This window comes from Oryctolagus cuniculus, chromosome 11 (genome assembly GCF_051225735.1).
Source record: "Oryctolagus cuniculus isolate XC-2025 breed Fujian yellow rabbit chromosome 11, ASM5122573v1, whole genome shotgun sequence".
In the NCBI taxonomy this organism is placed as follows: domain Eukaryota; kingdom Metazoa; phylum Chordata; class Mammalia; order Lagomorpha; family Leporidae; genus Oryctolagus; species Oryctolagus cuniculus.
The window spans coordinates 38803034-38820212 of record NC_142877.1 but is presented as its reverse complement, the minus strand read 5'-3'; the positions used below and the strand labels follow the sequence as shown (position 1 = coordinate 38820212).

The following is a 17179-nucleotide window of genomic DNA, read 5'->3' as shown; positions in this document are numbered from 1 at the left end:
CGCAAGGTGGAGGATTAGCCTATTGAGCCACGGCGCCGGCTTAGAATAAGTCTTAATTCCAGTAACTCAGTCCAGTCCGGGTTGCTCCCCACAATAAACAAGAGTGTCAGTTGTTAAGTCAACAACAGGAGTCACTGTGCACTTACTCCTCATGTAGGATCTCTGTCCTTAATGTGTTGTACAATGTAAATTATTGCTATAGCTAGTACTCAAACAGTACTTTACACTTTGTGTTTCTTGTGGGTGCAAACTGTTGAAATCTTTACTTAATATATACTAAATTGGTCTTCTTTATATAAAGATAATTGAAAATGTATCTTGATGTGAATGGAATGGGAGAGGGAGTGGGAGATGGGAGGGTTGCGGGTGGGAGGGAAGTTATGGGGGGAAAAAGGCACTGTAATCCAAAAGCTGTATTTTGGAAATTTATATTTGTTAAATAAAAGTTTAATAAATTTAAACAAAATAAAAAAAAAAAAGAATGCATCTGAAGTCCTCTAAACTAACAGATCTCATGTAACAATTAAACTATACAATTAAAAGTACCTAACTAACATTTATGAAACCGTGAATATGTTTTAAGTACTGTGCTGGGGCTGGCAATGTAGGTAGTGGGTAAACCTACCGCCTGCTGTGCCAGCACCCCATATGGGCACCAGTTTGAGTTCCGGCTGCTCCACTTCCAATCCAGCTCTCTTCTATGGCCTGGGAAAGCAGTAGAAGATGGCCCAAGTCCTTGGGCCCCTGCACTCACCTGGAAGACCTGGAAGAAGCTCCTCGCTCCTAGCTTTAGATCAGCACAGCTCCAGCTTTGTGGCCAGTTGGAGAGTGAACCAGCAGATGGAAGACCTCTTTCTCCCTGCCTCTCCTTCTCTGTGTAACTGACTTTCAAGTAAATAAATAAATCTTTAAAAAAAAAAAAAAACTGTGCTAAATAATTAGATAATCTCATTTGGTTATCATAGCAAGTTAATGAAAAATGTACAAAATCAGAACTAGGACTTAGGCCTATTTAACTTAAAGTCCACATGGTTGGGGCCAGCATCCCATCTGGGTACAGGCTCATGTCCCCGCTGCTCTGCTTCTGATCCAAATGTCTGCTAAGGCCTAGGAAAAGCAGAGGAAAATGGCCCAAGTATTTGGGCCCCTGCCAGCCAATGGGAGACCTGGATGAAGCTCTTGACTCTTGACTTCTGCATTGCTCAGTCCTAGCCATTGCAGCCGTCTGGGAATGAGCCAGTAAATGGAGGAGTTTCTCTCTCCCTCTCTCTTTCTCTCTCTCTCTTCCTTTCTCTTCCCCCTTCCTTCTCTCTTCTCCCTCTCTTCCTCCTTTCCTCCCTCCCTCTCTCTAACCTTGACTTTCAAATAAACAAATAAGTCTTTTTTAAAAATCCACATGCTTGGGGCTGGCACTGTGGCGCAGCAGGTTAACACCCTGGCCTGAAGCACAGGCATCCCATATGGGTGCCAGTTCTAGTCCCACCTGCTCCTCTTCTGATGCAGCTCTCTGCTATGGCCTGGGATAGCAGGATATGGCCCAAGTCCTTGGGCCCCTGCACCCACGTGGGAGACCTGGAAGAAGCTCCTGGCTCCTGGCTTTGGATTGGCGCAGCTCCGGCCATTGGGGCCATCTGGGGAAGTGAACCAGCTGATGGAAGACCTCTCTCATTGTCTCTACCTCTCACTGTAACTCTGTCTTTCAAATAAATAAAATAAATATTTTTAAAAAATCCATGTGCTATCTCTGATAATGAGTATCCATAGTCCCCAGCTGATCATTTAACAAACTCAGAAATAGTTTCATTTGCGATAACATATTCTAGAAGATATTGTGGACTTGAGGAGCAATCTAATGTATACAATTATATCAACTATGTATAAACTTTAAGCATAGGGATATTAATATATTTGTCACCATGCATTTCTTGCATTTTTATTTAGAATTTGCCGGTTATTTCTCTACCTTCACAGAAAACTTAGGTATCAAACAACCTGGCATAAGTTTCTGTAAGGGCTGGCTTCCAAAGTAAGCAGAACATAGAATTGTGAGGCTGCTGCCTAATACTAAAGCTTATCAGCAAGGGAAAGAATAAAATGTATCAAATAATACATACAATGTGAGAATTAACAAAGAACTTGTGACCTCTTTCCTAACGTTTTGATTAAAAAAAAAAAAAAAAAAAAAAAAAACGGTGTTGAGAGACAGACAAACAGAAAGAGACAACAGACAGGTCTCACCACCTGCTGATTCACCTTCCAAATGCCCTTATGCCCAGCCAAGGCTGGGCCAACACTGAAGCCAGGAATGCAATATACTTCTTCCACATAAGTGACAAGAACCTAATTTCTTGAGCCATTACCCTGACTCCCAGAATTCATGAACTACTCTTAACCATATAAGCTTATAACCTCTTGGAAATATAAAATTTTTACTACTATATATTTGTCCTGACTCAAATTCTTTAGTCTATAAAATGTGAATATAGCATATGCATGCATGCTTTATTTAGCAAAATATATAAAATAATTTTTACAATGCATTATAAATCAGTTTACAGTGACAATTAACAATTCTAGTACTATACTTAAGTTGACAAACCATAATGTATTATCCTATTATATCAGGTCTTCAAAGACTTGTTTTTCTAAATATGTAAGTTAAGAAATTTCAAGCACTGTGGAAAAATTAAACACATTTTACTATGTTTGTATTATATATTCTATATAATGTATAAAAGATTCATTCAAAATGTATTCATTAAAAATTCACTGAAAATTATTTTCTCAAATTTCAAAGCCCAATTTAATTATACTAGTCTACATTTCTCAGATGCTTATATCACTCAATTATATCAATTCTGGTATCTCTGTGACATATGGATGAGCCTATAAAATATAAAAGATTATTCTCTTTTATGTTTAAATGTATTCAGTTTATAAGTGGTATTTATTTACATAGATAATTGTAGCTCAGAAAATTTTTAACTATTAAAATTAGCTCTACTATTGTGAAACCCTTTCATATGAACTCAATTTCAGAGTGCCTGATTGAAATATTTAGATTATCTTTTGTACCAGATTGTACCTTTAAAAATTATCAGTGAAGGAATTATTTTTAACACATTATTAGTAATTTTAAATTATAAACTGCTTCTAGCTGTCATTCTTAAACTTCTAAATGTTTTCTAGTAATTTTTTAACAAGAAACTTTAAAATACTTTAAGTTTTATAAAAATGTTTTTATATTGCAGATATTGAAGCAGAAAAATACAATAAGGGACAAAAACAGAGAAATATCACCACACAGGTAAATATTTTTAATAAATCATTGTATTTTCCAAGAAAGAACATGCTATATAGACTCTTAGTATTTAGTCAACATGCTCAGAATTTCTTAAACAGGTAATTATTAACTTGTTTCTGCTCTTATTTTTTTGAAAATTCAGTAAATATTTACTCAATCTACTGTGAGAAGACAAGACTATTCTCAGGCATCAATCTTCTCCTAAGTGGTAGTCTGCCTGAGACTCTAAATATTAAAACATAAAAGGCAGAGACCAATCTGGCTTATAGAGTCACAGATGCTTATTAAATTTTATTAACCTCCACAACAAAACAGTTAAAATTTTACTGTAGGGTATTTCCATTTTGGTTCTAAAGAAAAGCATCTGTAGAGAAATCTATGCAATATATAATTTGTCCAGATTAGTTTTTATTTGAGGAAAGAAGTTCTGAAATGTATCTCAAAGGCAGTTACTCATCAATTGAAAGTCCTCCAAAAAGAGAACTAGGGAAACTTTGATATGTGGTGGTGGAAAAAGAAAAGCTCCCTCAGTTTTTTGGAGGGGATAACTTTAAAAAAATACTTAATGGTTAAGTTTACTTGGTGCAGTAAAGATTAAACTTGTCAATTGCTGTTACATCTGAAATAAACTTACGTGATGTTCTGGTAAAAAAAAAAAAATTATTAACCTCATGATGTCTTCTGACATCAGTAGTAGGGGTAGGTAATTCTGTAAATGCAAGTCATTTCCAGTCACTCCTTTACTTGAAATCCTTTGGTGACTTTTCCATCTCACACAGAGTTGAAGTCATTGCAATGTCTTGCTCAGTGGATGGGATGTGTGGTCTGGCCACACTGGTTTGTTGGTTGGTTGGTTTGTTCTTTTTCTCTGATACCATCTGTTACTATTGTCTCTCGTACACCATTCTAGGCACTCTGGGCTCAGCAATGTTCTCAGGAGCCACAGGCATATACCCACTTTTTTTTTTTTTTTTTTTTTTTTGACAGGCAGAGTGGACAGTGAGAGAGAGAGAGAGACAGAGAGAAAGGTCTTCCTTTGCCATTGGTTCACCCTCCAATGGCGGCTGCGGCCGGCGCACCTCACTGATCCGAAGCCAGGAGCCAGGTGCTTCTCCTGGTCTCCCATGGGGTGCAGGGCCCAAGCACTTGGGCTATCCTCTATTGCACTCCGGGGCCACAGCAGAGAGCTGGCCTGGAAGAGGGGCAACTGGGACAGAATCCGGTGCCCCGACTGGAACTAGAACCCGGTGTGCCGGTGCCACAAGGCGGAGGATTAGCCTATTGAGCCGCAGCACCAGCTCCCACTTTTCTAATCTCTGCTTGGAACACCCTTGTACCTGGATATCTGTGTGGCTCCCTCCCCTTCCCTCCTTCCCTCCTTCAGATCTTTGTTCAAATGTCTTCTTTTCAAAGGATCCTTCCTTCAACACCTTCTAAATCTGTAACCATTCCATCTAAAAACAAACCCTACTGTAACAGCTTTGACTATCTTCCTTCCCTGCTATATTTTTCCCCTCAGAATTCTCACCATGTAAAATACAATATATTCCTTGCTGTCACTCTCCCTCCAATAAAATATAAACTGCAGGAGAACAAGGATTTTGATTTGTATTGTTCATTGTTGTTATCTCCAACAATTAGAACAATTCCTAGTACATAGTAGGCTCTCAATAGATGTTAATTGAATTAATGAATAAAACCTCAATACAGATTCAAGAAGTAAACTGTGAAGAAAATGTTTATATAAATTAAAAACTTTTCTCTATTTTCTAAGTCCCTCAAATTTAGTGCCTTCCCTATTACTGTAATTACCACATCCTATAATTAGCAATGAGATTACTATCAGCAGTAAAAAAGTGAGCTTCACCTAAATCTCACAATTTGTCCTTGGGCAGATAGAGACGGAGGGGCATCAGTTTCATCAGATTATCCTGCTTTTTCCCTTTTGGGCTCTTGGGATCTTGTGTTATGCAGTCCCTGCCCCACTTCTGAATCCCTTTACCACTTGAGATTAAGATAATACTCAGATTCATGAGTATCCTCCCAATGTCCAGCAGCTGGTAGATAAAACCTATATGGTAAATATGAGAAAGGACCCCACCTATGTGTAGCCTAGGCATAAAAGGAAACCAAAAAGTATTCTAAGAGATTCCAGGATATTGGGAACTAGCAAAAAAATACTTAATTTTATGACAACATTTAGGTGGAAATGTTCCATGGTAACTTGTTTGTAGACAGTTTATCTTGCAAAACTGAAACTCTATACCTATTATACAATAACTCTCCATTTCTTCCATCTCCTAACCCCTCACAGATAACATTCTACTTTTAGTCTCTATGAATTTAATTGCTCCAGGGACCTCACATAAGTAGAATCTTCCTGCAATATTTTTCTTTTAGTGATTGACTCATTTCATGTACCATAATGCCTTCAAAGTCCATCCATGTATCACAGTTTTCTTCCTTTTTAAGACTGAATTATGTGTTATCACATTTTGTTTATTCATTGATCCATCAATACACACTGGGTTGCCTCTCCCTTTTCACTATTGTAAATAATGCTGCTATAAACACAAGTGTACAAATATCTCTTCAAAGCCCTGCTTTCAATTATTTTGGGTATACAATCAAAAGTGGAATTGTTAGATCATATGGCAATTCCAGTTTTTAAAATGGAACTGCCATGTGTTTTCCAAAGTTACTGCACCCCTCTCCCACCAACAGTACAGAAGAGTTCCAATTTCTCCAATACTTTTTTCTGTAATTTTTTTGTTTTTTATAGTAGGCATCCTGATGGATATGAGATGGTATGCTATGGTGGTTTTGATTTGCATTTCCCTAAATATTACTGATGCTGAGCATATTTTCATGTGCTTTATCGTCATTTGTCTATCCTGTTTAGAGAAATGACTGTTCAAGTCTCTTGCTCATTTTTAATTAAAATTTTTGGTTGTTGTTGAGTTATAGGAGTACATATTGCCCATGCTTGTAGGGTCATATCCAAGAAATTTACCAATATGAAGTCTGAGAGTTTCGTAGGTTTAGGTCTTACAGATATGTCTGCTGCATTTGAGTTAACTTATAGTGTAAGGTCTCACTTCATTCTTTCATATGTGGATATTCAATTTTCCCAGCATATTTTGTTGAAAAAGCTATCATTTCCCACTGAATAATTCTGGTACCTTTGTAGGATATTTTGAGTACCAACTTCTTTCTATCATTTCCAAGAAATGATGTTCACTTCCTGTTACATACCAAACATGACACCCTCTTACTCTTAGGCAAATACATGTTGTTTTCCATAAACACTGTAGTTGAACAATTTGAAGATATTATGGCAAGCATGGATTAGTGGGAAACTTTGATTTCCTCCAAGATCTCCCCCACCTCTATTCTTCTCTAACCCTGTAATTAGACTTCATCCACTCATCTGGTCTAGCCAAAAAGCATGAAATTGCAGTAGGTGGTTATCCTAGTATTTAAGACACCCATATCGGCCAGCGCCGCGGCTCACTAGGCTAATCCTCCGCCTTGCGGCACCGGCACACCGGGTTCTAGTCCCGGTTGGGGTGCCGGATTCTGTCCCGGTTTGCCCCTCTTTCAGGCCAGCTCTCTGCTGTGGCCAGGGAGTGCAGTGGAGGATGGCCCAAGTGCTTGTGCCCTGCACCCCATGGGAGACCAGGATAAGTACCTGGCTCCTGCCATCGGATCAGTGCGGTGCGCCAGCCGCGGCAGCCATTGGAGGGTGAACCAGCGGCAAAGGAAGACCTTTCTCTCTGTCTCTCTCTCTCACTGTCCACTCTGCCTGTCAAAAAATAAAAATAAAAAAAAAAAGACACCCATATCATACCTAGGTTTGTTCCGCAGCTCAGCTTCCTATAAATGCAGAACTTTGGGGAACCACTGGTGATGGCTCAAGTAACTGGGTTCTTGACACTAACGTGGGAAATCTGGATTTCATTCCTGGCTTTTAGTCTCAGCCCCAGCCCCAGCCCCAGCCCAGCCGCAGTCATTGTGAGTATTTGGAGAGTGAACCCACAATTATAAACCTTTCTCTCTCTCTCTCCCCCCCCCCCCACACACACATTGCTGGGCTGTGGACTGCAGTCTTGTAATTAAATTCCTTTTCTAAGATGTTTAATTATTTTTATTTATTTACTTGAAAGTCAGAGAACTGAAAATAGATCTTCATAAAAATTAGCAGAGGGAATGGCAGAAGGAGAACGAATAAGGGTTGGAGCATGGGCAGGAGGGAGGATGCGATGGGAAGTATCATTATGTTTCTATGTCTATATATATGAAACTTGTATATAAAATAAAATTTTAAAAAATTAAAAAAGAACTATATAATCCTTTGATGACCTTAACAGCAATAGAGACCTTCTCTCTCTTCCAAGCTTTCTAACACTTGGTACAGCTGGCTGTTGTTCTGCCCACTCCCGCTGACTTAGAGAAAAACCCAAATTCAGGAAACACTGCTGTCTGCAGAAGCTTGCACTGCCTACTCAACTTTAATGCTAGTTATTTCTGAGTGAAAAGTTAAATATCTTTTAATGACAATAATATATAATAATGCTCCTAGACCAGAGAATGCAGGACACTCATCAAAGTCCATATTTTTATATTCCAAATATCTAAGTAAATTATGTTTTCCTGGTTAAACCAGTTAAATTCTCCTACTATTTTATTTATAGCATTTAGCTTTTAATGCTTGGCTATGCAATTCAGGAAGTGTAACCAAGTGACTGGTTTAGCCAATGTAAAATAGTTGAAAGTACTATGTGCCACTTCCAAGTCTGGCCTATTAAAGAAGAAAAAACAAAACAAAACAAATAAAGCAAACTAAAGATAAGCAGAACACTCTTTCTGCACATGACCATCCATGCTCTTTCCCTTTTTATCTTCTAGATATTGATGCTAAGGGAGACCTTGGTATCAACATGTTGAAGCATCTTTCTACCGGGGTCCCTGAATGACTGACGTAATCACTTACTTGTTGATTTCTAGACATTGTATATTATGGTTTTATATATTAACATGCAGAATTTGTGACATGTACTAAAAAAATTCACCACTTATCTCAAATTCAAATTTAACTGGCATTTTATATTTTTATTTGCTGAATTTATCAACTGTACAAGAAGAATCACACTGCAAGTCCTTAGATGTCCTCACAGAGACATACACACAGATATTCATGGCAATATTACTCATAATAGCCAAAAATTGAAACAACCCAAATGTCTATCAGTGAATGAATTTTAAGTAAAATGTAGTTTATCTATGCAAGAAATATTATTTAGCCATAAGAAGAAATGAAATGGTTATATGCACTACAACTTAAGCCAACCCTGAAAATACAATGCTAAGTCAAAGAAGCCTGTCTATCTGTCTGTCTGTCTCTCTCTCTCTCTCTCTCACACACACACAGAGTGTAATTGCGTTCATATGAAAGTCCAGCACAGGGAAATCTATAGAGACAAAACATTGGTTGCTTGGAATTGAGAATAAGGAAGGGGACATAGGGAAGGTAATAGCTAAATGATTTATAATTCTCTCTCTCTCTCTCTCTCTCTCTCTCTCACACACACACACACACACACACATACACACACACACAGTATAAATGAATTCATATGAAAGTCCAGCACAGGGAAATCTATAGAGACAAAACATTGGTTGCTCGGAATTGGGAATAAGGAAGGGTCCATAGGGAAGGTAATAGCTAAAGGATTTATAATTTTTTCTTGACATGATAAAAACATTCTTAAATTGACTGTGGTTATACTTGTACAAACCTGTGAATATTCTAAAACAACATTGAATTGTATACTTTAAATGGGTTAATTTCGGCTATGTGCATTATATTTTCTTAAAGCTGTTTTTAAAAAGTCATTACATGGCTCTATGTCTGTGTGTGTTCTGGCCCCTGGGTCACTGCTATATTGTCTTTGCTACTACATAGAAAGGATTGAAGCATTCCATAAATTGGTCTTGGATAGAGGCAGTTTTGTAATACTGAAAAAGAATAAGCAAAAAACTCATAAAAATCTTGACTTTTCTTGGACAAATAATTGGCAAATGAAGGAAAATTTATTACCTTTCAAATATAATTTACCCTGAAAAATACATATAAATCATGAATATTTACCTTTATAACACTTTTTAATTTTCTCTCTTAAAATCTGCATGTTTTTCTACTACTCAGAAATTCATTGCCCTAATTAAAATAGGTTAATTATATAACTCCTGAAAAGTACTTTAGGGAAAGTTTATTTTTAAATTGTCCTTATAGCCACTTACAAGATTTTCTGTACTTTCCTTTTCCATAAATGTGTAAGGCAGTATCAACATTTTTTTTAGCTCACACAACTGATATTACCATGACAACTTACCAGTGCAAGAGTAAACTGGTTAAATTCTCCTACTATGTTATTTATAACATTTGCTTTTAATGCTTGGCTGTACAGTTCAGAAGACAGAATAATTACTTTGAAAGATTTTTCTTTGTAAAACGTATGGATCACTAAAGTGAAATAAACCATCTGTCATTTTGATTTGAAAAAAGGCAATAATTAGATCCATTGCATTAAGCTTGTATTTTTGTCATGAATATATGAATTTTTCATTTTCCTGTTGTTTTATTTTAAAAGGTCACAAATAAAATGAGCAAAATCTTTTTTTCAGGTACCAATGAATGAAATCAAACCATTTTTATCACATAAATTGGAAAGAAAAAAATTGAGTAAAATAACCAGTAGAAGAGAATATATCTTAGAAAAAAAGAAGAATCAACATAAAATAAGAATAAAAGGAATTCAAAATAAAGATCTCTTGAAGAAAAATAAAAACCAAAGTAAGTTGAAAACTCTCCCACATGTAAATTTTAAATGACTTCATGTAATCTAAAATCAAATTTTAGAGCTGCTTGCTGAGAAGTCTTAGAATATAGTTATAAATATTTATACACATAAAAGTGTTAATTTTGTCAACTTTTGCCTCCTGTTATAGATTCACAAATTGTATTGATGATAATAGGCAAGATTGATAATAATATCTCATGGGAAAAAGTCTCTCCAAAATTATGTAGATATAGCATATCAGCTATTCTAATGGAAACCCCAATACTTTAACAAGAATCAAAAGTAAGATGGTGCCTTTTTTTAAAAAATATATATTTATGGGCAGTGCTGTGGCCCATCGGGTTAACGCCCTGGCCTGAAACACTGGCATCCCATATGGGTGCCAGTTCAAGACCCAGCTGCCCCACTTCCGATCTAGCTCTCTGCTATGGCCTGGGAAAGCAGTGGAAGATGGCCCAAGTCCTTGGGCCCATGCACCCATGTGGAAGACCCAAAAGAAGCTCCTGGCTCCTGGCTCCTGGCTCCTGGCTTTGGATCTGTGCAGCTCTGGCCATTGTGGCCAATTGGAGAGTGAACCATCAGATGGAAGACCTCTCTCTATCTCTCTCTATCTCTCTCTCTCTCTCTCTGTAACTTGCCTTAGATTTATTTATTTATTTGCAAGGCAGAGAAAGAGAGAGAGAGGAGAGGCACTGGTTCACTCCCCAGTTTTTTATTTATTTATTTGCAAGGCAGAGTTACACACAGAGAGAGAGAAGGAGAGGCAGAGAGAGAGGTCTTCTATCCACTGGTTCACTCCCCAGTTGGCCGCAATGGCTTATAGTTAATCAATTTGCATATTGTTTAAATTACATAATTATAATAATAGTACAACTGGCACAAAAAGATTTGGAAACAAGCACTCCTGACATTTTGTAAGCATACAAGGGGTGGGAACAAAGTTCGCAGGTGCTCTAAGTAGTATCCCACTATCTGTAAGCATTCAGTGTTGTGGTGAACATCAGTAAATAGACTGGAAAGAAGAAATGAAAAGTTTGATTAATTTGGCAGATAATGTAGAAACAGATTTTTAAGAAAGCGTCTGCTTTTTAAAAGCATAGGCAATGTCACCCTTCAACTGAGATTGTTTTTCCTCACATGGAAGTGATTATGTTATGCCTAATGACAATATGCAATAACCTAATTGAGCATTTTTTACATTAAGTGTTTTATCCAACTTAAAATAGGTTATAGGTGACTACTTTCTCCATTCTGTAAATGTGAAACTGGAAGCCCAGAGAAATAAGGCAATTTGCTTAGCATCACAAAACTGATACTCCATAGGGCTACTGGGTTTTGAACTTGAATGATCTAGTACCAAAGTCCTCAAACTCTTATCCACATGCCTCTTAATAACAGTAAGCTGAAAATATAAGAAAATTTTTATTCCATGCTTTTCAAAACAATTTTGGGGAAATATTGAATTATATGGTCAAAACATTGCAATTCCTTGAGTACCAAATTTATTGAAAATGACAATAACAAGTAATAGAAAACATCTTTATTTTAGAACAGCTATAGTATATGTAGTAAATTTCAAAATTTTTAATTATCAGACCGAAGACTTCAAAGAAATGTCTTGCTGTCCTCCAGACCTCCAGGAAATACATACATATCTGTTCTGTATGTGTTCCAAGAACATTTGAGAAGCCTTTTCTCTAAGTAGTCATAATATCCATTATGAAAATTTATGTAAATTAGAAAATATATCCTTCTGAAAGAAGAAAAGAAAAAATGCTTGCTGCAAATAAGAACAATATATAGAAATTGAGAACTATGCGATTCCAGAGGAAGAGGACCTTAGTTTGGGGGATGGAATGACTGTTATTGATCTTAGTCTCGATTATTTTTACTAGAGTCTTTTTTTGACAAAGATTTTTACATTTTTAAAATCTTACTATTTTGAAGGATATTTCTACCCCCAACCCCTGCCCACATACACACATTTATCCTAAAAGTCTGGGGAGCTCATTTGAAGAGTTGGCTCTACATAGAACATAGAAATATTGATGTGCTTAGCTGCTTGAATTATCAGTTAAAGTTTTGAGAAGAAACAAATTACACCTTTAAATTGAGTCATTTGAGAAGAATTAATGAAGGGACTATTTCTAAAGGTACAGACAGGATTTAGAGAAACTGCAGAGTTTCTCCTAGGCAAGTGAAAGCAATGGCATCACTGCAATTCGGTCCTAAAGGGTACAGGGTAGTAGTGGCTCCTGGAATGAGCAGAAGGTATGCAAAGAAAGCTCTCTAGCAGAAGAATAACGGGCAAAAACAAAAACAAAAACAAAACACACCCAGAGAGGGTTCCCACCTCATTCTCTGCCTGCCTTTCATACCTCCTGCTGGAGCCTTTCAGTCAAGCCTAGAGAGAAACTGGAGAGCAAGGAAGTTCACTGGTGTCGCCCATATGGCTTAGAATCCTGGAGCACAGAATAGCCTGCGGTAGATTTTGAAATGCTGTCAGAAGATATGCAGTACATGTAATGGCATGAACTAAAAGGATAAAGGACTTTTACTGATATACCATAGAGGTATAGTTATCAGAAATAAACTTATAGAATCATAGAATAAAGAGGAAACTTTTTACATCATTTAATGTAGTATTCCTGGCAGATGACACCAGTTCCTGCTTAATTACCCATGGTTAGGTTCACTATGTCATACAAGACAGCTTATGATATTATTTATACAATTCTTTCTTATAAAGTTCTAGTACCAATGGTTCTAGTACCATTGGTTGAACTCTGTAATTAACACACAATTATTCTTAGGTGTTTAAATTTTAATTGAAAAGTGATCCCTGTTAGGAATTTGGAAAACATTAGCTGAGTGAAATAAGCCAATCAAAGGGACAATTACCACTTGTTCTCCTTGATAGGTGACAACTAACTGAGCACCAAAAAGGAAACCTGTTAAAGTGAAATGAACACTAGGAGAAACGGTGACTTGATCAGCCCTCACCCTGACTGTTGATGAGCAACTTGATATGTTATCCCTCTTAGTATTTTTTTGTTTGTTCTACTTAATACTTTTGGTTGAATATTGTAATCAATACACAATTCTTCTTAAGTGCTGAAACTTAACTGAAAAGTGATCACTGTTAAATATAAGAGTGGGAATAAGAGAGGGAAGAGATGTGCAATTCGGGACATGCTCAAGCTGACTTACCTCAAACGGTAGAGTTAGAAACATACCAGGGGATTCCAATTCAATCCCATCAAGGTGGCATGTACCAATGCCATCTCACTAGTCCCAGTGATCAATTTCTGTTCACAATTGATCATAATGATAGGACTAAGATCCAAAGGGATCACATAAACAAGAATAGTGTCTGCAAATACTAGCTGATAGATTCAAAAAAGGAGAGAATGATCCAACATGGGAAGTGAGATACACAGCAAACCCATAGAATGGCAGATGTCCTAAACAGCACTCTGGCCTCAGAATCAGCCCTTAAGGCATGCGCATCCGGCTGAAATGCCCATGAGAGTATTTCAGGCATGGAAAGCCAAGACACTCTGGGAAAAAAAAAAAAAAAAAAACTAAATGAAAGATCTCTGTGAGTGAGATCCCAGTGGAAAGAATGGGTCATCAAAGAAGGAGGTACCTTTCTCTGAAGGGAGGAGAGAACTTCCACTTTGACCATGGCCTTGTCTAAATATGATCAGAGTCAGTGAACTCAGGGGGCTTCCATAGCCTTGGCAGCTCATGACAAGAACCTAGGGTGATTACTGATGCCATAAACAAGAGTGTCAATTTGTTAAGTCAACAACAGCAGTCACTGTGCACTTACTCCTCATGTAGGATCTTTGTCCTTAGTGTGCTGTACATTGAGATTTAATGCTATAACTAGTACTCAAACAGTATTTTTCTCTTTATGTTTCTATGTGGGAGCAAACTGTTGAAATCTTTACTTAATGTATGCTAAACTGATCTTCTGTATATAAAGAGAAATGAAAATGAATCTTGATGTGGATGGAAGGGGAGAGGGAGTGGGAAAAGGGAGGGTTGCGGGTGGGAGGGACGTTATGGGGGGGAAGCCATTATAATCCATAAGCTGTACTTTGGAAATTTATATTCATTAAATAAAAGTTAAAAAAAAAAGTTCTTAACTTACCTTAAACCAAAAATGACTTCCTGATAGTAGTCTTCGTGTAAGTCTGTGTTATGGCAGTTGGAGTGGGATACAACAATCCTGAAATGGACTGCCCCATATGAATCTTTGCCTACTCTACTGAACATGAAGACTTGTGCATATTGTTTCTAAGACCGTGTTGGTTTGGCACCACCTCAAATTGATGGCAAAACTAACTCAGAGGAAATTGAAGCATTTCTCACCTAATATCCCTAAATTATTGTGTGTATCAGCCAGGGTTCAGCCAGAAAAAAAGAGGAACCAGTAATATATGGGTTTATTGCAATGTACTGGCTTACATGATTATGGGGCCTGGCTGAGCAAGGCAAAAAGCTATAAAGCAGGCAACCAGAAAGAGCAAGGTGGAGCTCTCTGGGTTAAACTGAAGTTACTTTCCAAATGTAAAAATTTTTTCTACCCTAGGGAAACTTCAATTCCATTATTAAAGGCTTACAACTGATTGAATCAGGCCAACTCAGATTATCTGGAATAATCTCCTTTTGATCATACGTTTTCACACATCCACTGAATCCCTTCATAACAACAACTAGATTAGTATTTGATTGAATAACCAGGAACTGCAGGCAAGCCACGTTGAAACAGAAAATTAACTATCACATCCAGGAATCTCCTAATCTTTACACATTCATCTAAATTTTTGAATCTCAATGTAATATTTTACTTTGATGCCTGTTAAATTTCACTGTGCTCATTTTGGACTCATTATTTAAACCTATCAATTACATCAATCAGTTCATTAGCTATTCTCTCATAATTTTCTGTTATTCAAAATTTTGCCAACCATATACTTTCCAATCTTTTATCTCAGTTCTTATCAGAGAAGTTAGTGAGACAGGAAAAAATTTACAGCCTGGAGCCCACAGTAATTCAGAACAAATCCCTAGAGTTTTATTTGCCCACTGATCAACCAGCTTAGAATTTTCTGGTGATGTGGTTTAGAAAACTACCACAATACCTTGTGCACTGTGCACTGCCTGTGTTTGGGAAGCTGCCTTAATAAGTATTTGCCTATGGAATGTAGGCAGACTGCCTCCTGCTCCCACTTCCAGCCCCACATAGAAGCCCAACTTCAGCTGATGCCAAACATTAAAGGACGGAAAGAAATTGCTCAGCCAAGCCAGAGGGGGTAGCTTTGTTGAAGAATGAGATGACAGCAATGGGACAAGAAATGTGGAGAGAACAGCTATGAGCAGCTAGAGAGATGATGAATGTTTATGCCAAACTGAGAAGCTGGAGATAGATGTTATGGCACAGTGGATTAAGCCACCACTTGCAAGGCAGGATCCCATATCACAGTGTCATTTTAAGTCTTGGCTGTTCCACTTCCAATCCAGCTTTCTTCTAATGTGCCTGAGAAGATGCCAGATGATGACCTAAGTTCCTGCCACCCCTGTGGGAGACCCTGATGGAGTTCTGGGCTTCTGGCTTCAGCCTGGCCAAACCCCAGGTGTTGCGGGCATTAGAGGACGACCCAGTGGATGAAAGGTGTGTGTGTTTCTCTGTGTGTGTGTGTTTCACTCTAGCTTTTGAAGAAAACAATAATTTAAAAAATAGAGAAGCCAATGAAAGTACAAATTTGGGGGAATCTCAGCTGATATTTTAAGATCAGCAGCTCCTGTCTGGCGCTGTGGCTCACTTGGTTAATCCTCCGCCTGCGGCACTGGCATCTCATATGGGTGCCGGGTTCTAGTCCCGGTTGCTCCTCTTCCACTCCAGCTCTCTGCTGTGGCCCGGGAGGGCAGTGGAGGATGGCCCAAGTGCTTGGGCTCCTGGACCCACATGGAAGACCTGGAAGAAGCACCTGGCTCCTGGCTTCGGATCAGCACAGCTCCGGAAGTTGTAGCCAATTGAAGAGTGAACCAGTGGATGGGAGACCTCTCTCTCTCTCTCTCTCTCTCTCTCTCTCTCTGCCTCTCCACTCTCTGTGTAACTCTGCCTTGCAAATAAATAAATAAATCTTTTTAAAAAAGGAATATATGTTCTATAAAAATGCTATTACCCATACCTAAAAGTCCTTCAGAAAACAGAAATGGTGTTGTTTTCAAAAATCCTTCCTAATTCTTAGTGATCACATTTTATTAACTGAAGATTCATGAACCATGTATAATAATCTGTTGAAGAAATTAACAACTAGCTATAATTTCTAGACTATGAATATATTCCCCTACATTCTGAAACAGAAACTATACATTTGCAGTAGTTGTCCCTTTACCCCAAATTCCTTGACTATAACAAATAGTGCTTGTATACCTGTTACTTAAAGGCAAGATCTATGCCTGAGAGTGTTTCTGTCTCATAGTTAGAATGCTGCATTACATTGACTAGAATTCTTTCTGCATAAGGTTAGGAAGTAAATCTAGATCTTTTAACTCCAAATTCAGCATTATCTCTTCAATATACTATATATGTACTACATAAAAATAATGAAACTTTACATTTTTAGAGCACACTTGAAGAGTGTTTTATAGTTGAACACAATGCTTTTGCATCCATTGCCTTTTTTTTTTTTTTTTTTTTTGGACAGGCAGAGTGGACAGTGAGAGAGAGAGAGACAGAGAGAAAGGTCTTCTTTGCTGTTGGTTCACCCTCCAATGGCCGCCACGGCTGGCGCGCTGCGGGTGGCACACCGCATTGATCCGAAGGCAGGAGCCAGGTGCTTCTCCTGGTCTCCCATGGGGTGCAGGGCCCAAGCACTTGGGCCATCCTCCACTGCCTTCCTGGGCCAGAGCAGAGAGCTGGCCTGGAAGAGGGGCAACCGGGACTGAATCCGGCGCCCCGACCAGGACTAGAACCTGGTGTGCCGGCGCCGCTAGG

The 17179-nt window shown here is 38.0% G+C and overlaps 1 long non-coding RNA gene across 1 annotated transcript in view; it reads left to right on the top strand.

The window, feature by feature from the left end:
• LOC149123421 (uncharacterized) overlaps window positions 1-10068 on the top strand; it is a 44142-nt gene extending 34074 nt beyond the window's left edge. Inside the window, exons 2-3 of the long non-coding RNA XR_016216016.1 lie at window positions 3252-3307; window positions 9992-10068. This is a non-coding gene — a long non-coding RNA (uncharacterized LOC149123421). The remainder of the gene's footprint in view (window positions 1-3251; window positions 3308-9991) is intronic.
• The last annotated feature ends 7111 nt before the right edge of the window (window positions 10069-17179 follow it).